Source organism: Panthera onca, chromosome C1 (assembly GCF_046562875.1).
Source record: "Panthera onca isolate mPanOnc1 chromosome C1, mPanOnc1 haplotype 2, whole genome shotgun sequence".
NCBI lineage: Eukaryota > Metazoa > Chordata > Mammalia > Carnivora > Felidae > Panthera > Panthera onca.
This window is the reverse complement of record NC_138346.1, coordinates 194,115,067-194,138,259: the sequence shown is the minus strand read 5'-3', so window position 1 is coordinate 194,138,259 and position 23,193 is coordinate 194,115,067. Positions and strand designations below refer to the sequence as shown.

Genomic DNA, 23,193 nt, shown 5'->3' with positions numbered 1-23,193 from the left:
AGAATCTTATAGGAATATAGCAAATCCTTCAAGCACAATATAGTTGGAGAAGGAACACTTCCTAAGACAGGAGGTGGTACTGGAGAGACAAAATAACATTGTTCCTACTATAAGCCCAAAGGATGGTTTTATTAGTGATATTCAACCAGGGGATTTATCACAGTTGTCATAATGACCCCACGTTTACCAGAATCTAGAGGGTAGGGCCAACATTGCTAATGTCAGTGAGAAACACTGAAATAAGCATAGAGGAAGATGGAGAGTTTGAGGTTTTTTTAAGATTTTATTTAAAATTTTTTTTGATGTTTATTTATTTATTTTTGAGAGAGAGAGAGAGAGAGAGAGAGAGAGAGAGAGAGAATGTGCGTGGGAGGGTCAGAGAGAGAAGGAGACACAGAATCTGAAGCAGGCTCCAGGCTCTGAGCTGTCAGCACAGAGCCCAATGCGGGGCTTGAACCCACAGACCTCAAGATCATGACCTGAGCCAAAGTCGGACCAACTTAACTGACTGAGCCACCCAGGCACCCCATGATTTTTTTTTAATTTTTAAAATTTAAATAATTTTTTAAATTTAAATTTAAATACTTTTTTTAAAATTTTTTAAATTTAAATAATCTCTGCAGACGTGGGGCTGGAGCTTAATAACCCTGAGATCAAGAGTCCCATGCTCCACTGACTAAGCCAGCCAGATACCCCAAAGGAGAATATTTTAGGTAAGGAAGATGGAACGGGTAACAGCACTGAGACAGGAATGATGGTAAGATTTTCAGAGAATTGTTTAACCCGTGACTTCATAATGATGGAATGGAAGGTAGGAAATAGAATGTCGAGATTGCTGAATTAAATTCAACTCAAGAAGGATCTACAGTGTCTTTTTGGAGCCTGAATACCTGCTAGATACACGGAATATATATGCAAGGATAAACCACACACACAAATAAATTACAGAGCAGATTGTGATAAGTGCTATGGGAAAGATATGAAATCTGTGCTCTGGGAAGCGGGATCACAGCAGACCTTGAATATGCAGCATGGAACTTTAGACAGTTGTTCATTTACTCCACAAAGCTTTATTGATCATTGTGATGGATTGCTAGAATAATCACAGCTCTTTGTATCCTCTGCCATCTAATTCTCAGGTCTCTCAGGTCTCTTAAATCTGTCCTTGTAACAAGGCTGTCTTTGTTACCTGCAGTGATGAACAAAAATATAGTGAAAGTAACATTGTATATATAGCTTCTGAGACTAATCTTTAAGGAGCTTTGCAGCTTTTACTATCATTATGTTAGAATACTGTGGCTACCATTTAAGAAACCCAAGGTATCTTGTTGTATGGGTCAAAGAGAGGAGAATCAAGGCACTTTGGCCAGTAGTTAACTGCTAGACTTGACCATCTTGGATCATCCAGCCGTATTGAGCCTCTAGATGAACACAACCATGTGAGCAACCAAAGATGACACCAAGAAAAGAACTGATTAACTAAGCCTCGCCAAATTACAGAATCATGGGTGAATAAATGTGGGACTACCTTTTAGTAAAGTTTGGAATAATTGAAACAAGCTCTTACCTCCTGACCTCCATGGGCCAGGCATAGAAAATACAATTTTAAACAAAGTTTCTGCTGTTACAGGGATGATATTCTTGTAGTAGAAGATAGATAATAAACAAATAAATAAGTATATAACGTCAGTGATAAATGTTTTGGAAGAGAAATAATGGATGATAAAGGGTTAGAGAGTAGACCCTGAATAGCTAAAGCAATCTTGAGAAAGAACAAAGCTGGAAGCATCACTCTCCCTGGTTTCAAACTATATTATAAAGCTATCATAATCAAAACAGTATAGTATTGGCATAAAAACAGACACATAGATGAATGTAACAGGATAGAGAGCTCAGAAATAAACCTACAAATGGGGCACCTGGCTGGCTCAGTCAGTAGAGCATGTGACTCTTGATCTTGGGATGGTAAGTTCAACCCCCGTGTTGGGCATAGAGCTTACATTAAAAAAAAAAAAAAAAAAAACGTTAAAATAGAAAAAAGAAAGAAACCTGTGAATAGATGGCAAATTAACTTACAAGAAAGGAGCCAAGAATATAACAACAAGAAAGGACAATCTCTTTAATAAATAGTATTAGGATTAAAAAACATTTTTTAAATAAATAAATAGTGTTAGGAAAACTGGACAGCCACATGAGAAGAATGAAACTGAACCACTATCTTATACCACACACAAAAATTAACTCAAAATGGATCAAAGATTGGAATATAAGAAACCATAAAACTCCTAGAAGAAATTATAGTCAGTAAGCTCTTTGACATTGTTTTTTGGTGATGATTTTTTGGATTTGACACCAAAACCAAAGGCAACAAAAGAAAAAAACAAAGAAGTGGGATGATATCAAACTAAAAAGCTTCTGCACAGCCAAGGAAACCATCAACAAAACAAAAAGGCAAATTACTAAATGGTATAAAATATTTGCAAATCATATATCTACAAGGGGTTAATATCCAAAATATATAATAACTGATACAATTCAATATAAAAACAAAACAAAACAAACTGATTTAAAATTGAGCAGAGAGGTGGAAATGTAAACTGGTGCTGCCACTCTGGAAAACAGTCTGGAGGTTCCTCAAAAAATTAAAAATAGAACTACCCTATGACCCAGCAATCACACTACTAAGTATTTATCCAAAGGATATACAGGTGTGCTATTTTGAAGGGACACATGCACCCCAATGTTTATAGCAGTGCTATCGACAATAGCCAAAGCATGGAAAGAGCCCAAATGTCCACCAACGGATGAATGGATAAAGAAGATGTGGTATATTTATACAATGGAGTATTACTGGGCAATCAAAAAGAATGAAATCTTGCCATTTGCAACAACATGGATGGAACCAGAGTGTATTATGCTGAATGAAGTAAGTCAGTCAGAGAAAGATAAATATTACATTACTTCACTCATATGTGGAATTTAAGATACAAAACAGATGAACGTAGGGGAAGGGAAGCAAAAATAATGTAAAAACAGGGAGGGGAACAAAACATAAGAGACTTAAATATGGAGAACAAACAGCGTTGTTGGAGGGGTTGTGGGTGGAGAGATGGGCTAAATGGGTAAGGGGCATTAAGGAAGACACTTGTTGGGATGAGCACTGGGTGTTATATGTAGGGGATGAATCACTGGATTCTACTCCTGAAATCATTATTGCATTATATGCTAACTAACTTGGATGTAAAGTTAAAAAAATAATATAATAATAAAAAAAGTCACCCCCTCCCCCCCCCAAAAAAGACATTAAAAAAAATGAGCAGAGAAGTGTGCCTGGCTGGCTCAGTTGATAGAACATGAGACTCTTGACCTCCAGGTTGTGAGTTCCAGCCCCACCTTGGGTATAGAGATTACTTTAAAAATAAATTGAAATTGAAATTTAAAAAAAAAGTAAGCAGAGACTCTGAATTGAAATTCTTCCAAAGAAGGCATACAATGACCAACAGGTACATGAAAAGATACTCAATATCACTAACTATCAGGGAAATGCAAATCAAACCACAATGAAATATCATGTCACCCCTGTTAAAATGATTATTATCAAAAACACAAAAAGATTTCTTTTATCACGAAAGCAAGAAACAACAAGTGTTTGTGAAGATGTGGGAAAAAAGGGAAACTTTGTGCACTGTTGGTGCAGCCACTTCCTCAAAAAATTAAAAACAGAACTACCATATGATCCAGCAACTCCACTTCTGAGTATTCAGCTGAAGAAGATGAAAACACTAACTTGATTTCGGCTCTAACTTGAAAAGATATATGCACCCCCAGAATTATTTAGAATAGCCAAGATAAGGAAGCAACCTAAGTCTCCGTTGATGAATGAATAGATTTAAAAAATGGAATATACATACATACACACACAATGGGATATTATTCGGCCATAAAAAAGAATAAAATGTTGCCATTTGCAACAACATGGGTGGACCTTCAGGGCATAATGCTAAGTGAAAAAAGTCAGACAGAGAAAAATAAATAACATATGATCTCACTTTTATGTGGAATCTAAAAAAACAAATTCATAGATCTCATAGATACAGGGAACAGATGGGTATTTGCCCAACATGGGGGAGGAAGAGTGGAAGGTGTATGAAATGGGTGAAGGGAGTCAAAAGGTACAAACTTCCAGTTATAAAATAAATAAGTCTTGGGAATGTAATGTGCATCACAGTGAGTATAGTTGACAATACTGTATTGCATATACGAAAGTTGCTAAGAGCGTAGATCTTTTTTTTGGGGGGATGCTGGAGATTGCAAGCAGGGAGGTGGAAGAGGGGCAGAGAGAGGGGGACAGAGGATCTGAAGTGGGCTCTGTGCAGACAGGCTGACAGCAGAGAGCCAATGTGGGGCTCGAACTCACAAGATCATGACCTGAGCCAAAGTCTGACTCTCAACCAACTGAGCCACCCAGGTGGCCCAAGAGAGTAGATCTTAAAAGTTCTCACCACAAGAAAAAAAATTGTAACTATGCATGATGACAGACCATGGTGATCAATTCAAAATATACAGCTGCCCTCTGAACAATGTGGAGGGTTAGGGGTGCTTACCCTCACATGCAGTTGAAAATCCACATATGACTTTTGACTCCCCCAAAACTTGACTACTATTAGCCCACTGCTGACCAGAGAAGCCTCACCAATAACATAAACAGCCCACCAACACATATTTTGTATGTGTATTATGTACAATATCCTTACAATAAAGCTAGAGAAAAGAAAATGTTATTAAGAAAATCATAAGAGAAAATACATTTAGAGTACCCTACTGTAAAAAATGCGCATATAGGTGGACCCACACAGTTCAAACTCCTATTGATCAAAGGCCAACAGCAAATATTGAATACAATAACAATTCAATACAAATATTGAATCATAACACTGTATACCTGAAACTAATATGTTATATGTCAATTATACCACAATTTTTTAATGTTTATTTATTTTGAGAGGGAGAGAAAGAGCATGAGTGGGGGAGAGGCAGAAAGAGAGAGAGAGGGAGAATCCCAAGCAGGCTTTGTGCTGTCAGCGCAGAGGCTAACATGGGGCTCGATCCCATGAACCGTGAGATTGTGACCTGAGCCGAAATCAAGAGTTGGATGCTTAACTGACTGAGCCACCCAGGCACCCCAATTATACCTCAATTTTAAAAAGCTTATTACGGGGAGGGGGGGTTAAAGATGACAGGTTTGGTTGAGAGCTAAGGAGAAGAGTTGCAATTTTAGAAAAATAAATCCTTTGAAAAAAACATGACAGTGTTCTAGAAAAGAAGTTTCATGCTGATGACCCTCTACCAACTATCAATAAGTCTTTTCTTGATCCTAACCCAGATCCTTCCAACTGCATTAAATTCTATTTATAGAATCATAGAAGAAACTTTATTAGTCATTTCATCCTATCTCCTCATGTCAATAAACTGAACCCTAGAGAAGGTGTTATGTCTGTAATTGACTATAATATAGTATTTAATATAAAATATGATATATGTTAATAGGTGTTAAAATAATTCAGGCTAGAAAGTTTGATATGCATGTATATTAATAGTTTTAGGGTAAACCTTGGAAGCTATTAATAATGAAGTATCCTAATAAGAAATACACTTTAGGAGTGGTTAGTATCTGTGAAATTCTAATCAATAGTCTACATTCCAATAGCAGTTATAAGAAGTCAACTATCTTTATCTCCAATCAGCACTAGAAAGCTGTTAAATATGGTTAGATGTTAGATACAGTTTTTCATCAGTGAAATGAGTGGCATCAAGATATGTGATTTGGGTCGAAGCATTATATTGTACAAGCAATCCCACCCTGGCCTAACCAAAATGTAAGAATCTAGTGCCCCCAACAACTAGGTTCTTTTAGAGTGATGTTATGGCCTAGGACTTATTCAATCCTTTTCTTCCCATTTAGTGGGGGATTCTGTTACCTGATTCTGACTAGCAGGTTTAGATAAATTCTGCTCCTAGAATATTGTCTTATTTACTTAAAGTAAACCTTTCATGCGAAGTGCTTGGCAAAGTGTCTAAAAAGATCAGGAGCTACGACTTCAGCAAGCTAACAAGTTGTATGACTGGTTTTGCTTGCTTGTTAATAAATATTTGAGTAAGTAGCAGATTTTAGTCTGAGACTTGCTTTCATTATAACATACCACTTGATGGTACGATTTGAGGAAGGCACATGTGGCCCATCTCTTACTGTGAAGGCTACTATCTGTCCCTCACCCTTGCAACAATAACAACCAAAAAAAAAAAAAAACCCCACTCAATAATTAGTAGTTTATTAATATGATATAATTAATAAGTGAGTAAATTGGCTTGGGTCAGTATGGAATGGAAGATGATTTGCCCAAGATTACATAACAAATTGATTCTTGCCACCATTAAATACCAAACAATTTGGACCCGCATTACCAAAGAGAAGTCAACCAATGTTAAGTCAAGGTAAAATGTGTTTCAGGAAGTTCAGCTTTCTACAGTCTAAAGAATGGACTGAGAAGAGAAATACTGGAGACAGGAATATGGGGTTATTATTATAGGCGAGGTGAGGCAGGAGTCAGAGGGAACAAGCCTGGGTAGGGACATCAGAGAGATCCTCGTTCCAATGCTGGCTCTACCACTTATTAGCTGTGTAACTGCAGGAAAGTTACTCCCCTTTTCTCAAATTCAGTTTTCCCCAAATGAAATCATGATTAAATGAAATGGTATATGTTCAGACTGACATGCATTAGGCACTAAATAAATGCTAATTCTTTTCACCATCATTAAACAATAAAATGGAATGATGTAATGGATATAGAAAGACTAGTCTCAACCTAAGACCATATTATGTGGGCAACACTATAAATTAAATTTGTGGCCCAGATCACCACTACCCACTCCATATACATACTCTCTGCCCAAAGTTTCCAAATATTTCCCCCATATAGCTTGGAGAATCCTTTTTATGACCATCATCACTTTTAGGATTTAATATAGTTGTATGTATATTCCTCATGTGTAGATATTATGAACGTAGAAGGCTTGACAACCTGGAGGAGTTGACCTGAGTTGGCCCCTTGGCAAGTAGGAAATGTCATCACAGTCAAGTAGTTGGAAAATAGATGGATGGGCCAGGCCGAAATACTTCTGGCCCTGTTCTAGCCTCTGGAAAAAAAAGAAAACAAGAGATACTCTGGAAGACCAGAGGTACCAAGAACTCGAAAGAATGTGGCTTCTCCAGGGAAGAACTCACATCTCTCCTAAAATTCTGGTCCCAGAACTTAGAAAATTGCTATGCATTTGGTGATCTCAAAATACTGTTGTTGAGAACCGGTAGTTTGAACACATATGTTTATCTCTTCTCCTTCTTGGAGCCCCACAAAAATGACAGCAAGTGAATAAGACCAGAATAAACCCACAAGGATAAAGAGAGTGGGAGAGGAGGCATCAGAGGATAAGAAGATGGAAAGCCAAGTGGAAAAATTAGCAGGGCTGAGAAAGCTGCATACCAAGTGTCTGCAGAGGTGGTGCTAATGAGAAGCAAGGCATTTCCTGCCACAGAACGCCAGCTAAGCTCAGTACTAGAGGACCCAGAAACCCAGGAAGAAAGACCCAGGGAGAAGAATGGATTGAAGACAAGAGAACTGGACAAAAGTCTCTATGACCCATCAGCCCTTCAGGTCCATCTACAATCTTGTACCTGTGAAATGACAGCCCCTCCCTGGCAGGAGTCTAGAGGGTTAGTCTGCAGAGCAATTGAACCAGAGAGGAGCCTTACTAGAAGAAAGGAAACTCATTGTAGTATATACTGAAAAAGAGAAAACATGCTTCTCTGTCTACTCTCTCCCCATCTCCCAGTCTCCTTATTTGGTGGTTAGGTTCATCCCTCCCTAGGTTTGAAAATAGGGAAATTTTCTCTAGAGAGACTGAACAGCCTCAGAGACCTAAGTTGTAGCTCTATCAGGAAAGCCACCAAATGACAAATTCCCCATGTGGATACAGAATTCAAATCAACCTTTTAATACCTGACTCTTCAATGTGAATGGACAAAAAGGATCAGCAGACATTTGATGAAAGCCTCCAAAATAAATGAAGGAGACTAAAACAAACAAAAATAAAGGACTAATACTTGCCTTCCTTCGTTTCTTGGATTTCACACACCCTTCTTTTCCTCATACCTCGTTGGCCATTTCTTCTCAATCTCCTCTGCTGAGTCTTCCTCATTTCCTTGACCTTTAAATGTGACAGTGCTGGGGTCCTACCAGTCTCAGAATCTCTTTTCTTCTCTATCTACACACACTCCTTTAGTGATATTATCCAGCCTCATGGCTTTAAATAATGTCTATTTTCTGTTGATTCCCAAATGTATATCTCTAGACCAATCTCTTCCCTCAGTACAGACTGTGTATCTCTATGTCTACTCAACCTCTCCACTTGGTGACCTAATAGGCTTCTCAAAACTAATGTGTTCAAAATGTACTACTGGTGTGCCCTTCAAGAATCTGCACCTGCCAAAGTCTTCCTCATCTTAATAAATGTCAATTTATTAATAAATATTAATAGGGACACCTGGGCAGCTCAGTTGGTTAAGCATCCGACTTCAGCTCAGGTCATGATCTCATGGTTCATGGGTTTGAGCCCCAGCGTGGGGCTCTGTGCTGACAGCTCGGAGCCTGGAGGGGGAGGGGCACAGAGAGAAAGAGAGACACAGAATTCCAAGCAGGCTCCAGGCTCCGAGCTGTCAGCACAGAATGCAGCGCGGGGCTCAAACTCAAGAACCACCAGATCATGACCTGAGCTGAAGTCGCACACTTAACCAACTGAGCCACCCAGGTGTCCCTAGCAAATTTTAATTATGTAACACAGTGTTATTAATGATAATCATCACGTTTATTAGACCTTATTCATCTTATGGCTGAAAGTTTACCAACCTCTCCATTATTTCTCTCAACCTCCAGTCCCTCTAGTTTGAAACATCGTCTTTTTTCATGAACTAATTTTCAGTAGATAGGTAAGAGAGACAGAGAGGGGGGAATCTTGGATGCTTTATTCTGTAGTGAAAAAAACAAGGCAAAATTTTAACAAAAAATGTAATATAACTATTGGGAAAATGGAAGGAGGGAAGGCGATATAGATAACAGCATTAAATTCACATCTTCCACAATAGTCATTAGATAGCTTTACTGATTAATCGAACATTATTCTAAGCACATTACTTCAAAATACGGTAGTAAATATCCAAATAAACACCCAAAAGAGTTGAAAATGGTTGCCTTTGGGGAACAAGACTCTTGAGACGTAGAGGTATGGAACATTTAAACAACAGGCATAGACTACTTGAATAAAATTTCCATTCTGATTTTAGATGAGAGATTATAAAGGATATTTCTCAGGGTGCCTGGATGGCTCAACCAGCTAAGCGTAACTCTTGGTTTCAGCTCAGGTCATGATCTTACAGTTTGTGAGTTCGAGCTCCTCATCAGGCTCAGTACTGCTGGTGCAGAGCCTGCTTCGGATTCTCTCACTTCCTCTCTCTCTGCCCTTCCCCTGCTCTCTCTCTCTCTCTCAAAATAAATAAATAAACTTTTAAAAAAAGGATGTTTCTCTTTATGTTCCAAACTTTCTATAATTATCTTTCATTTTATTACTCTTTATTTTAGTTTTATGCAAATACTATATGAATACATTGCCTTTATTTTAAACATTCTATGAAAATAGGAGTATATATAGAATAAAATGTATAGTCCTCTTTAGCTACCTCCTAATTCTCTCATTAGAGGTAATCACTATTAACACTTTATGTGTACATTTAATTCCTGACCTGTGGAGTTATTTCTAGAGAGTGTATTGTAAGTCCTGGAAGGTAAATGCAGTAACAGCTGAAACATAAGCAATGTTCTGGTCTCAAGGCTGTCGAATGAAATAGCATTATGAGCTACAGAGCCGCACGATCCCCCAAAGGACAGTTTAGCTACAACATCTGCTATAACTCCCTGGCATTCCTCGAAACCACACGCATTCCCTTCATGCCTTCATGTAGCCACCAGATGTATGTCTGGCTAATGTCTAAAATCCTTTGTGTTCTCTTCCCTTGCTTTGATATTCTTTGATACTTCTATATAATAAAATATGAAATAAAGGCTATATGCAGGCTGGTGCTGCTGCTGGCTCTCTCGCAGAGGCAACCCTGGACATCCACTCAGTCTAATGTCTGAAAACTTTTTCTTCAATGCACGACTACACTGACATTTTTCTGTGCATTTATAGTTGTGCAAATACAAGTACATATTACATTTTATACTAACAAGATCATATTGTGCATCTAATTCTGCAACTGGATTTTTTTCACCTTAATAATATATTTTAGATAAGAGTGACTGGGTGCTGAGTCAGTTGAGCACCTGATTCTTTTTTTTTTTTTTTTTTCTTTTTTTAAGCATCTGACTCTTGATCTTGGCTCAGGTCATGATCTCTGGGTTCATGGGATCGAGCCCCTGGGTCTGGCTCTGTGCTGGAGGCTAGGAACCTACTTGGGATTCTCTCTCCCTGTCTCTCTCTCTGCCCCTCCCCCGCTCTTACAAGGGTTCTCTCTCTCTAACTAAATAAGTAAATATATATATTTTTTAAAAAGAATAAACTTTAGAGATCCTTTAATGCTAATACATGTAGATGTATCTCATACATTTTAATTGTTACTTATTATTCTATTATATAACTGTAACCCACTTTTTAACAATTCCCTTTGATGAATGTTAAGGTTGTTTCTATTTTTTCCTTTTGCAATCAATGCTATAATGAATAAACATCTTTGTACATTATGTGTGTACAGAAGCTCACGTTTATCAAAACAGAGAACAAGAATGGAATTAAGGATTTAAGGGAAGGCACGATTAAATTTTGATAAACACTGAGTACCTTCCAAAAAAGCTGTCCCAATTTACAATCCCTCCAACACTGTTTGAGAATATTAATTTCCCTCACTCTTACCAACTAGATGTAATCTATTTTTAAAATATTTTTCAAGCTAGGGATGTCTAAAATATCTCATTTTTGTACTTTGCTTTTCTCTCTCTCTCTCTCTCTTTTAAGTAGGCTCCATGCCCAAGAGGGCTTGAATTCACAACCCTGAGGTCAAGACCTGAGCTAAGATCAAGAGTCAGATTCTTAACTGACTAAGCGACCCAGGCACCCCTGTACTTTGCTTTTCTCATTGCTAATAATTGCACATGTTTTCATATTTGTTAGCATTTGTATTTCTTCTGTGAGTTGCTAATTTTTCTACTGTATTGTCAGTCTTATGAATTTGTAGGAGACCTTTATAGTTAATTATATGGTATTTTTGCGTGTGAGAAGTTTTCATTTTTCATGTAAACAAAATGTTTAAGAATGCCTTTCCTACCCACCCACCCCCCAAATTTAGAAATACTCTATAGCTTGCACTATTACTTTGTGTTTGAGGTTTATCTGTTTTAATCAAACAGGAATTTATTTTTGTGTGTGGTGTGAAGAACGCTTGGAGCATATTATTTTTCCTGAATGGATAGCCAGTTGTCCCAATATTTGTTACAGCCATTGTTTTCCCCTCTAATTTGAAATGCCACCTTTTTCATATACTAAATTCCAATAGATAGGGATGCCTGAGTGGCTTAGTCGGTTAGGCAACCAACTCTTGGTGTTGGCTCAGGTCATGATCTCGTGGGTTCGTGGGATCAAGCCCCAAGTTGGGCTCCCAAGCTGACAGTGCAGAGCCTGCTTGGGATTCTCTCTCTCCCTCTCTCTCTGCCTCTGTCTGTCTCTCAGAATAAATAAACACTTAAAAAATTTTTAACATTTATTTATTATTGAGAGACAGAGAGAGACAGAGCATGAGCACGGGAGGGGCAGAGAGAGGGGGAGACACAGAATCCAAAGCAGGCTCCAGGCTCTGAGCTGTCAGCACAGAGCCCAAAGCGGGGCTCAAACTCACGAACTTTGAGATCATGACCTGAGCCAAAATCGGACAATTAACCAACTAAGCCACCCAGAGGCCCCAATAAACACTTTTTTTAACTTACAAAAATTCCAATAAATAGATGGGTGGAGGAAAGAATCTGGTCTTGGACACTTTATCCATTAAAGTGGATCCCAAAAGGCATCATCCCAAAAGATGCCCTCTTCAATGCCCATCACCTACCCTACCCTCCCTCCCACCCCCCCCATCAACCCTCAGTTTGTTCTCAGTTTTTAAGAGTCTCTTATGCTTTGGCTCTCTCTCCCACTCTAACCTCTTTTTTTTTTTTTTTTTTTTCTTTTTTTCCTTCCCCTCCCCCATGGGTTTCTGTTAAGTTTCTCAGGATCCACATAAGAGTCCAAATTTCGTTTTAAAAAACAGATTAATTTAAAAAAAAAAAAAAAACAAAAAACAGATTAATTTGAGTAGTAATGGTATTTTAATTTTTTAAGTTTATTTATCTATTTTGGAGACTGAGACCATGAGCAGGGGAGGGGCAGAAAGAGAGGGGGACAGAGGATCCGAAGCAGGTTCTGTGCTAACAGCAGAGAGCCTGATGTGGGGCTCAAACCCAAGAACTGTGAGATCATGACCTTAGCCAAAGTCAGACACTTAACTGACTGAGCCACCCAGGCACCCAGTAATGGCATCTTTAAAATAAGTGGTCTTCCATATTTCTTTATTTATTTGGATATTCTTTTATATCTTATAGTAAAACTTCATAATTTTATTCATATAGGACTTTCACATTTCTTGCTAAGTTTATTTCTTGATTCTTTATGGATTTTGCAACAATTGTGAATTTCTTCTTTTCTGTGACATATTCTAATAAATTAATGTTAGTCTATAGAAAAGCTACTGATTTCTATATGATAATTGTATATATAACCATATTATTAACTCTTTTATTAATTCTAATTATTTTTCAGCTGGTTCACTTAGATTTTGTAGGCACTATCTCTCATCTTGAAATAATGCTTGTATTGGAGCACCTGGGTGGCTCAGTCAGTTAAGCCTCCAACACTGGCTCAGGGCATGATCTCTTGGTTCATAGGTTTGGGCCCTGCATCTGGCTCTGTGCTGACAGCTCGGAGCTTGGAGCCTGCTTTGGATTCTGTGTCTCCCTCTCTCTCTGCCCCTCCACCTCTCATACTCTGTCTCTCTCTGTCACTCAAAAATAAATAAATATTAAAATTTTTTTAATTAAAAAATGCTTGTATTGTGTCTTTTTTCCAATTTTTATACCTCATCTTTTCTTGTCTCTCAGCAATAGTTAAGTACTCCAATATGATATTGACTAGTAGAGATGATCATTGGCATGCTTTTCTTGTTCTTTAGTGGGGTTTGTCATTTTTAATGTGATAGGTAATTTCGTAGGTAGACTCAATTATCAGAAGCATGAATGTATCATCTAAACAAATTGTTGACTTAGAGTTGCTTTCTTCAACAGATAGCAAGACATCATAGAAGAGATATTCTGCAGCTGACTCCCCTTGCTCCCGTAGAAACGTCCTAACCAGAGGAACAAGATGTTAACAGTTGACTTGAGGCGAGTTTCATGGAGACTAAGGACCTGCCCAAATACTTTCTTAGTTACTCTTTAAACCCCTTCCTTAAATGATTAACACAGTTTGTGCATATTACAGTAACATGTTCAACTTAATAGGAGGCACCTGCATTTAATATTAAGCATTTGATTTAATAGAATATGTCTGTATATAATATTTACATACCTATTTAACTCTGGATGATTGCCTTTATAGAGGTCATTTTATGGGAAACCTCCACTATAAGTATAATGTTTGCCTTTGGTTTCTGGTAGATACTTTTTATCACATTGTGGAAAGATAATAACAATAGCACAAGTTACCATATATTTGTGATAGTTACTGTTGAAAGTGCTTCATATGTAAACTCATTTAGTTATATTTACTAACTCATTTAGAAAATCTCCTTCTTGGGGCGCCTATGTGGCTCAGTCAGTTAATTGTCCGACTTCGGCTCAGGTCATGATCTTGTGGTCGGTAGGTTTGAGCCCCACATCGGGCTCTGTGCTGACAGCTCAGCAAGTGGAGCCTGCTTCAGATTCTGTGTCTCCCTCCCTCTCTCTCTGCCCCTCCCCCACTTGCTTGTGTGTTTGTGTGTGTGTGTGTGTGTGCTCTCTCTCTCTCTTAAAAATAAACATTAAAATTTTTTTAATAATAAAAAAAAGAAAGTTTCCTTCTATTCCCAGCTTACTAATAGGTGTGTGTGTGTGTGTGTGTGTGTGTGTGTGTGTGTGTGTGTGTGTTAACAGGAGTGTGGGATTTTACTGAATGCTTTTTCAGCATCTCTTGGGATAATTGTATGACTTTTCTCCTTTATTCCACTATGTAGAGAATGAAATCAATATACATCTCCTAGTGTTGAATCAGAACCTCATGGAGTCCCCTGATCCATCAACATCATCACTTGTCAGTAATTATCCCACTCTCCTCATGTTCTTTTCCACTCTAGATTCCATGGTACATCATTGCAATCACAATATTGTAAATACTCGTAATTCTCTTGTCACTTTCTCTTCATTCCACTCACTGACAGAACTCCAAATCCTCCTAAACCCAACTAACTGAGTAGTCCATGGCTGCAGAAACTGGAGTTTGTTTTTCAAATGAAATTTCTGACTACAAACCTTAAATGAGACTCAGTACAGTCCAGCAATTCTGCAATATTCCGCTGATAGTTTTGCTTTCCCGCTGTCCAATATGACCTTTTCTTCTCCCTTCAAACCTTCAACATACCTGATCCCCCTTCACTTTCATATGACTTTAATTTGTAATTCATTGAGATTCATCCTCCTCCCACCTAATCTACCAACGTTTCTTTTTTTTTTTTTTTTTAACTTTTTAAAAAGTTTATTTATTTATTTGGAGAGAGAGTGTGTGCATGTGTGTGAGCGGGGAAAAGGAAGAGAGAGAATCCCAAGCAGGCTTTGCACTCTCAGTGTGGAGCCCAATACAGGGCTCGAACTAACAAACTGCCAGATCATGAACTGAGCCGAAATCAAGAGTTGGAGGCTTAACCAACTGAGCCACCCAGGCACCCCTCTACCAACTGTTCTGATCTGTATTACAATCCATATTCTTTGCTTTTTCACCTGGGCCTACACTCTTATCCTACATCCTTCTGCTTTCCCAAGGGTCAAATTCCTTCTCTCTGCTGTATCATCAATTTCTCCTTGTCTACTGGATCATTTCTATCACCAAATTCATATGCCTGAGGACCTCTCATCTTAAAATACACATAAATACAAGCAAAACACGCCCTTGACAGCATATCTCACTTTAGCTAACATTCCACTTACTCCTACTCATAACAAAACTTATGGAAAGGTTGTCTATAGTTGCTTTCTCTGCTTCTTAACCTTTGATAATTGATCCAACCAACTTTTTAGCCTCTAAACTCCACTGAAATTGCTCTTGTCAAAGCTATCATTGACCTCTAGTTTGCCAAATTCACTTCTCTTTTGTTCTCATCTTAATTGACCTCTATGAAGTTTTCAACATGGTTAACCACTTCCTTCTTGAAACACCTTTTCTTAGCTTGATAATATACCACTCTCCTCATTTGCTCCTACCTCATTGGCTGATGCTTTTCAGTCTCCTTTGCTGCTTCTTGTTAAGCCAACCTCTAAATCTTGGAGTGACTCAGAACTCCATTCTCTGCCTTCTTGTCTTCTCACTCCTTTGGTGATCTCATCCAGTTCCAGTGGTTTTCTTTCTTTTCTTTTTTCTTTTTTCTTTTCTTTTCTTTTTTTCTTTTCCTCTTCTCTTCTCTTCTTTCTCTTATTTTCTTTCCTTTCCTTTCATTTTTTAAGTAAGTTCTATGCCCATCGTGGGGCTTGAGCTTATAACCCCCAGACCAAGAGTCGAATGCTCCATCCACTGAGCCAGCTGCCCCTCCAAGTAGTTTGGTTTTCAACACCTGATGGCTGACAAAGACTCTATCCTTGATCAAGATTTAGACAGTCTCTTCTGAATCCTCTTTTGACTAGGCCTCATCCTTGGGCCCTATTCTCAGCCTGCCTAGTTTTAGCAAGAATACTGCTAAATCAGTTTAGTGAGAATCCTCCTACCCCTGATACCTGATCAAGTTCTCATATCACACTTTTGTCTAAGTCCTAGGCTTGTCTTTAGCAAGAATCCTGTTAATCCAGTTTATCAAGAATCCCCCTACCCTTGATGCCTCCTCTTAGTAAAATTGACCCCCATACTTTCATTGGCTGTAAATCCCGGGCTGTCTTTGCTGTATTCAAAGTTGACCTCAGACTCTCTCCCTTGTTGCAATAGTCTTGAATAAAATCTACCTTCCATCTTTAACAAATGTCCGGTGAGTAATCCTCTTTAAATTGGCTTCCAACTTTATATCTTCAGCCCAGACCAGGCCTCTAAACTCCAGACTTCAATATACTATTGCCTCTTTGACAGCCCCTTTCAGGTAGCTAATTGGAATTTCAAATTAAACAGATCCAAAATAGGACTTTTTTTTTTTTTTAAGCTCTAAGCCCAACATAGGACTCGAACTCACAACCCCAAGATCAAGAGTCACATGCTCTATGACTGATCCAGCCAGGGACTCCTTCCCCTCTCATTTTAGTAGAATATCTTCCTTTCCCAGACAGGCTAACTAGAAGAGAAGCTAGGCACTAAAACATCTCTAATCTCCTAGCATTCAGTTTTCTTCCTCTCCCTCCAAGCTACTTAATCATGGCTACTATGATGATTTTAAAGTATAACAATAAATTCTTTGACATCATTTTCACTGAGAGGTAGGGTCTACATCCCCTCTCCTTGAATATGAGTGGGCTTGTGACCACTTTGGCCAATAGAATATGGTGGAACTATATGACTTCTGAGGCCGAGTCATAAAAGGCCACGCAGCTTCCACTTTGCTCACTGGAACACTGTGTGGGAGCTCTGAGCAGCTATGTCAGAAATCTGATTATCCTGAGGCCACCATGCTGGAGAGGCTGTGTGTAGATGCTCCAGTTAATTGTCCCAGCCTACAAGTACAAAGGTCTTATGCCATGTGCTAAATATTAAGGATGCAGAAATAAATGAGGCAGGGTTCCTTCCTTCAATATTTCCCACTAGCTACAGCTTCAAGAAGAGAATCTAATTGTCTTCTCTCTACCACCACCCCCACCCCACACATTGCTTTGATATTGTAGGGGTTTTTCTTCCTCCTATTCTTTTCCTCTTCATGCTCTTCCTCTTCCTCCTCATGTTCCTCCTCAACTTCTTCCTCCACATTTTACATTTTCCTCTGATCTTTACTGTCTTCCTTTTCCTCCTTCTCTTTACAACCCTTAGGTCATGTCTTCACTCATTTTTACTTGTAGGAATGAGATTTAGAGTTGGGAAAGGAAAGGAAAAGAGACTTATCTGTTGCTGTCATAGTTATCTATGGCTGGGTATCAAATCACCCCAAAAGTTAATGGCATAATGAAACAACCATTTCATAACAAGTGTTGGTGAGGATGTGGAGAAAAGTAAAACTTTGTGCACTGTTGTGGGAATGCAAATTGGTGCAGCCATTAGGGAAACCAGTAATGAGGTTACTCAAAAAATTAAAAGTAGAAATATACAATCCAGCAAACCCACTTTTGGGTATTTATCTGAAGGAAATGAAAACACTAACTCAAAAAGATATATGCACACACACCTTCACATTCATTGCAGCATTATTTATAATCGTCAAGAAATGGAAGCAATCTAGGGGCGCCTGGGTGGCTCAGTTGGTTAAGCGGCCGACTTCGGCTCAGGTCATGATCTTGCGGTCCGTGAGTTCGAGCCCCGCGTCGGGCTCTGTGCTGACAGCTCAGAGCCTGGAGCCTGTTTCAGATTCTGTGTCTCCCTCTCTCTGACCCTCCCCCGTTCATGCTCTGTCTCTCTCTGTCTCAAAAATAAATAAACGTTAAAAAAAAAAATGGAAGCAATCTAAGTGTCCATTGATGGATGAATGAATAAAGAAAATGTGTTGTGTATATATACAGTGGAATATTATTCAGCCTATAAAAAATCTTGCTATTTGCAATAACATGGATGGACCTTGAGGGCATTATGCTAAGTGAAATAAGTCAGAAGGACAAATACTGTATGATTTCACTTATATGTGGCATCTAAAACAGTCAGACAAACAAAAACAAGAAACTCTAGATACAGAGAATAGATAGATTGGTGCTTGCCAGAAGCAGGAGTTAGGGAGGAGTGTGAAATGGGTGAAGGGGGTCAAAAGGTCCCAAATCCCATTTATAAAATAAATAAGTCCTGAGGATATAATGTGCAGCATGGTGATTACAGTTAATAATATTTTACTGTATATTTAGAGGCACCTGGGTGGCTCAGTTGGTTGAAGATATGACTCTTGATTTTGGCTCAGGTCATGATCCCAGGATCATGGGATTGAGTCCCACATTAGGTTCCATGCGGGGTGTGGAACCTGCTTAAGATTCTCTCTCTTTCTAGACCCTTCTCTCTGCTTATGTGCACATGCTCTCTCTCAAATAAATAAATAAATAACAAATAACATTATACTATATATTTGAAAGTTGCTAAGGGAGTAGATCTTAAAATTTCTCATCACAAGAAAAAAATTGTAACAATGTGTGGTCACAGATGTTAACTAGACTTATTGTGGTGATTATTTTGCAATATATACAAATATTGAAAACATGTTGTACACCTAAAACTAATATAATGTTCTATGCCAATTCTATCTCGATTTTTTTAAAAAAGGCAACCATTCTATTATGCTCATGAATTCTATGGGTCAAAAATTCAGAAAAATAACAGTGGAGGGCCCCTGGCTGGCTCAGTCAATATAGCATGCAACTCTTGATCTCAGGGTTGTGAGTTCAAACCCCACATTGGACATAAAATTTACTTAAAAAAGAAAAGAAATAATAGTGGAAATGTTCTTCTGTATTCTGGAGCCTCATGTAGCAAGACTCAAATAGATAGGAGTGACTCAAATGGCAGGTAGCTGGAATCATCTGAAGGGTTTTTTACTTATGTCTGGCACTTCAGCAGGAATACCTAGAAAGCTGGTGTTAGCTGGGACAGTCAACTGGAACACCTACACATGGCCTCTCCAACGTGATGGCCTCAGGGTAGTCAGACTTCCTGTATAGCAGCTCTGGGCTATGAGACAGGGCTCCAACAAGCAAGGTACAAACTGCATGACCGCTTATGACCTGGCCATGGAAGCTACATGGCATCAATTCTGCAGTTCTTGGGGCGCCTGGGTGGCTCAGTCGGTTAAGCGGCCGACTTCGGCTCAGGTCATGATCTCGCAGTCCATGAGTTCGAGCCCCGCGTCAGGCTCTGTGCTGACAGCTCAGAGCCTGGAGCCTGCTTCAGATTCTGTGTCTCCCTCTCTCTCTGACCCTCCCCCGTTCATGCTCTGTCTCTCTCTGTCTCAAAAATAAATAAATGTTAAAAAAAAAAAATTCTGCAGTTCTCTGTTGGTCAAAGTGGTCACAAGCATGCTCATATTCAAAGGGAGGGGGCACAGACCCCACCTCTTAATAGGTGAAAGGTCAAAGCATTTGTGGCCATATTTTAAAACCACCACAAGTTCTCAGCTGAAATGTCACTGTGTCAGAGAGGCTATCCCTTCCTCCTTTCTCTAAAATGGTCTCCCCTAGGTACTTTATCTCATTTTCTTTATTTATTCTACAACTCTTGTCATGATTTGTAATTATCTTATTCTTTTGGTTTATTTTCTTTTCATTGTTAGTCTCACTTCTAGACAATGAGCTGCATGAATAGTCTAGGGAAGCCTGCTATTCTGGCTCATCCTTGTGTCTTCATTACCTAGCCCACCTAGGGTTTGGCATATGGCAAATACTCAATAAATAGTTGCTAAAAAACTCAGTAACATGTAAGTCAGGGCACTTGGGTGGCTCAGTCAGTTAAGTGTCCAACTTCAGCTCAGGTCATTATCTCATAGTTCGTGAGTTTGAGCCCCACATTGGGCTCTGCACTGACAGATTCTTCTTCAGATTCTCTCTCTCCCTCTCTCTCTCTGCCCCTCCCCCAACTCGTGCTTTCCCTCTCTCTCTCAAAATAAATAAATAAACTTTAAAAAAAACCTCAGTAACATATAAGTCAATGAATATTTTCATATTAACTTAATAGACTCTAAAGAACCATAAAAGCCATCTGACCTTACCTTTTCATCATTTCAAACTTGCTTCAATACTCTCAGAGTCTGGAGCTCACTACTTCCTGAAAACCCCTCCCTTTGGATAAGTCTAGGCATTAGAAAATTTTTTTTTTTTATTTTTTTTTATTTTTTTTTATTTTTGGGACAGAGAGAGACAGAGCATGAACGGGGGAGGGGCAGAGAGAGAGGGAGACACAGAATCGGAAGCAGGCTCCAGGCTCCGAGCCATCAGCCCAGAGCCTGACGTGGGGCTCGAACTCACGGACCGCGAGATCGTGACCTGGCTGAAGTCGGACGCTCAACCGACTGCGCCACCCAGGCGCCCCAGAAAAGTCTTTTTTAAATTAATAATTTTTAGGGTGCCTGGGTGGCTCAGTTGGTAGAGCGTCCAACTCCAGCTCAGGTCACAGTTCCCCATTTTGGGAGTTCGAGCCCCGCATCCGGCTGTGTTGACAGCTCGGAGCCTGCTTCAGATTCTGTGTCTCCCTCTCTCTCTGCCCCTCCCCTGCTCATGCTCTGTCCGTCTCTCTCTCTCTCTCTCTCTCTCTCAAAAATAAACATTAAAAAATAATAAATTAATAATTTTTCCCAACTTGTAGGTTAAAGAAGGCTTGTTCAGGGCTGGGGAGAAAGTCAAAAGGATTGGGCATTTTTTGAGCCCTAAGTGCCAGGCACTGTGTGAGGTGCTTTCCATTCATTATCTTCTTTGATCCTCTAAATAACCCTATGAAACAGTTAGTGTCATCTCCGTTTCACAGATGAGAAAGCTGAGGCTCAGAGAGGTAAGGTGACTTACTCAATGTCAGGTGGCCTATAGACTTGAAATTTGAGAATTACAATATAGAACTGAAATTCAAATCTGAATTCCCTAATTCATTCCCTTTATTTCATCTTAAAGAAGAGAGTGAAACAAAGTCAAATGTCCCAGTTCAAAAGTGTAGGGGAAATAAAGGCTGAGAGTAAAAGCAAGCATATTAACTGATTTGTTTGTCAAAGCCTCATGTTCTGCTCTCCTTGGTAGCTATGCCAGCTCATTGACAGAGATGGCAAGATCAAATATAGTTGCCAAGTCTCTCTATTCCTGGCCCTAGACCATGAATATGTAGAAAGCTGCCTGCAAAATAGAAAAGAGGGCAACTTTTTAAAAAAGTTTTTATTCAAATTCCAGTTAGTATACAGTGTAATATTAGTTTCAGGTGTACAATATAGTGATTCAACATTTCTATACAATACCCAAAGCTCATCAAAACAAGTGCACTCCTTCATCCCCATCACCTATTTCCCCCATCTCCCCACCCACCTCCCTTCTGGTAACCATCAGTTTGTTGAAAAAAAAAAAAAAGCCACTTCTATTCAACATTGTACTAGAGGTTTAGGGCAATTAAGCAAGAATATAAAAGAAAAAGCATCCATATTGGAAAAGAGAAAGTAAAACTATCTCTATTTGCAGATAACATGATCTTATATATAGAAGATGCTAAAAAATTCCCCCCCCCCAACACAAATTAACTGCTAGAGGCAATAAACAAACTCTGTAAGGTTGTAGGCACAAGATTAATATAAAAATAAATTGTATTTCTTTTGTAAAATTTTATTTATTTTAAGTAGTCACTACACCTGACATAGGGCTCAAACTCATGACCCCACGATCAAGAGTCACACGCTCTTCTGACTGAGCCAGCCAGGTCCCTGCCTCTCAATTGTATTTCTACACATTAGCAATGAGTAATACAAGAATGAAATTAAGAAGACAATTCCACTTACACTAGAATAAAATAGGAGTAAAATCAACCAAATAAGTATAAAATTTTCACTCTGAAAACTACAAAATACTGTTGAAAGAAATTAAAGAAGACCTAAATAAATGAAAATATATCCTTTGTTAATGGATTAGATGATTTAATATTATTAAAATGGCAATAATCCCCAAATTAATTTACATATTGAATGCAATCCCTATCAAAATTCCAACTGCTTTTTTTTTTTTTTTTTTTTGCAGATGTGGACAAGCTGATCCTAAATTTCATCTGGAAATGCATGAGACCCAGAAGAGCCAAAACAATCTTGAAAAAGAACAAAGTTGGAGGACTGACACTTCCTGATTTCCAAACTACAAAGCTACAGTAATCAAGACAGTGTGATACTAGCATAACAAAACACAAAGATTGACAAAATAGAATTGAAAGCCCCCAAAATAAACCCCTACATTTGCATTTGATTGATTTTGACTAGGGTGCTAGACCATGAGGGAAAGAACAGTCTTAAACAAATAGTACTTGACCAACTGGGTGTCCACATGCAAAAGAAAGAATTTCAACCCTACCTCCCACCATATACAAAAGTAAACTCCAAAGAGATCAAAGTCCTAAATGTAAGAGCTAAAACTCTAAAACACTTAAAAGACAACACAGGAATAAATCTTCATGACTTTAGATTAGGTTTCTTAGATATGATAACAAAAAAGCACAAGCAATCAAAGAAAAATTGGACTTTGTCTAAATTAAAAACTTCTGTGAACACCATAAAAGAGAATGCAATGACATCCCACGATATGGGAGAAAAGTTTTGGAAATCATATATTTGATAAGGGATTTAGATCTAAAATGTATAGGGGTGTTTAGGTGGCTCAGTCGATTAAGTATCTGACTTTTAATTTTGGCTCAGGTCATGATCTCAAGGTTTGTGAGTTTGACCCCTGCATTGCGCTCTATGCTGACAGCACAGAGCCTGCTTGGGATTCTCTCTCTCACTTTCTTCCTGTCCCTCCCCTGCACATGTGCACATGCACCCTTTCTCTCTCTCAAAATAAACAGACTTAAAAAAAAGATCTAGGGGTGCCTGCGTGGCTCAGTCGGTTAAGCATCTGACTTTGGCTCATGTCATGATCTCACAGTTCGGTTTGTGGGTTTGAGCCCCATGTCGGGCTCTGTGCTGACAGTTCACAGCCTGGAGCCTGCTTCAGATTC

The 23,193-nt window shown here is 38.8% G+C and overlaps 1 long non-coding RNA gene across 1 annotated transcript; it reads left to right on the top strand.

Moving 5' to 3' along the window:
• The first annotated feature begins 805 nt into the window (after positions 1 to 805).
• Positions 806 to 22,440, top strand: LOC144617272 (uncharacterized). The gene is made up of 3 exons (XR_013557642.1): positions 806 to 963; positions 13,474 to 13,568; positions 22,227 to 22,440. It is a non-coding gene; the product is annotated as an uncharacterized LOC144617272 (long non-coding RNA).
• Positions 22,441 to 23,193: the final 753 nt, after the last annotated feature.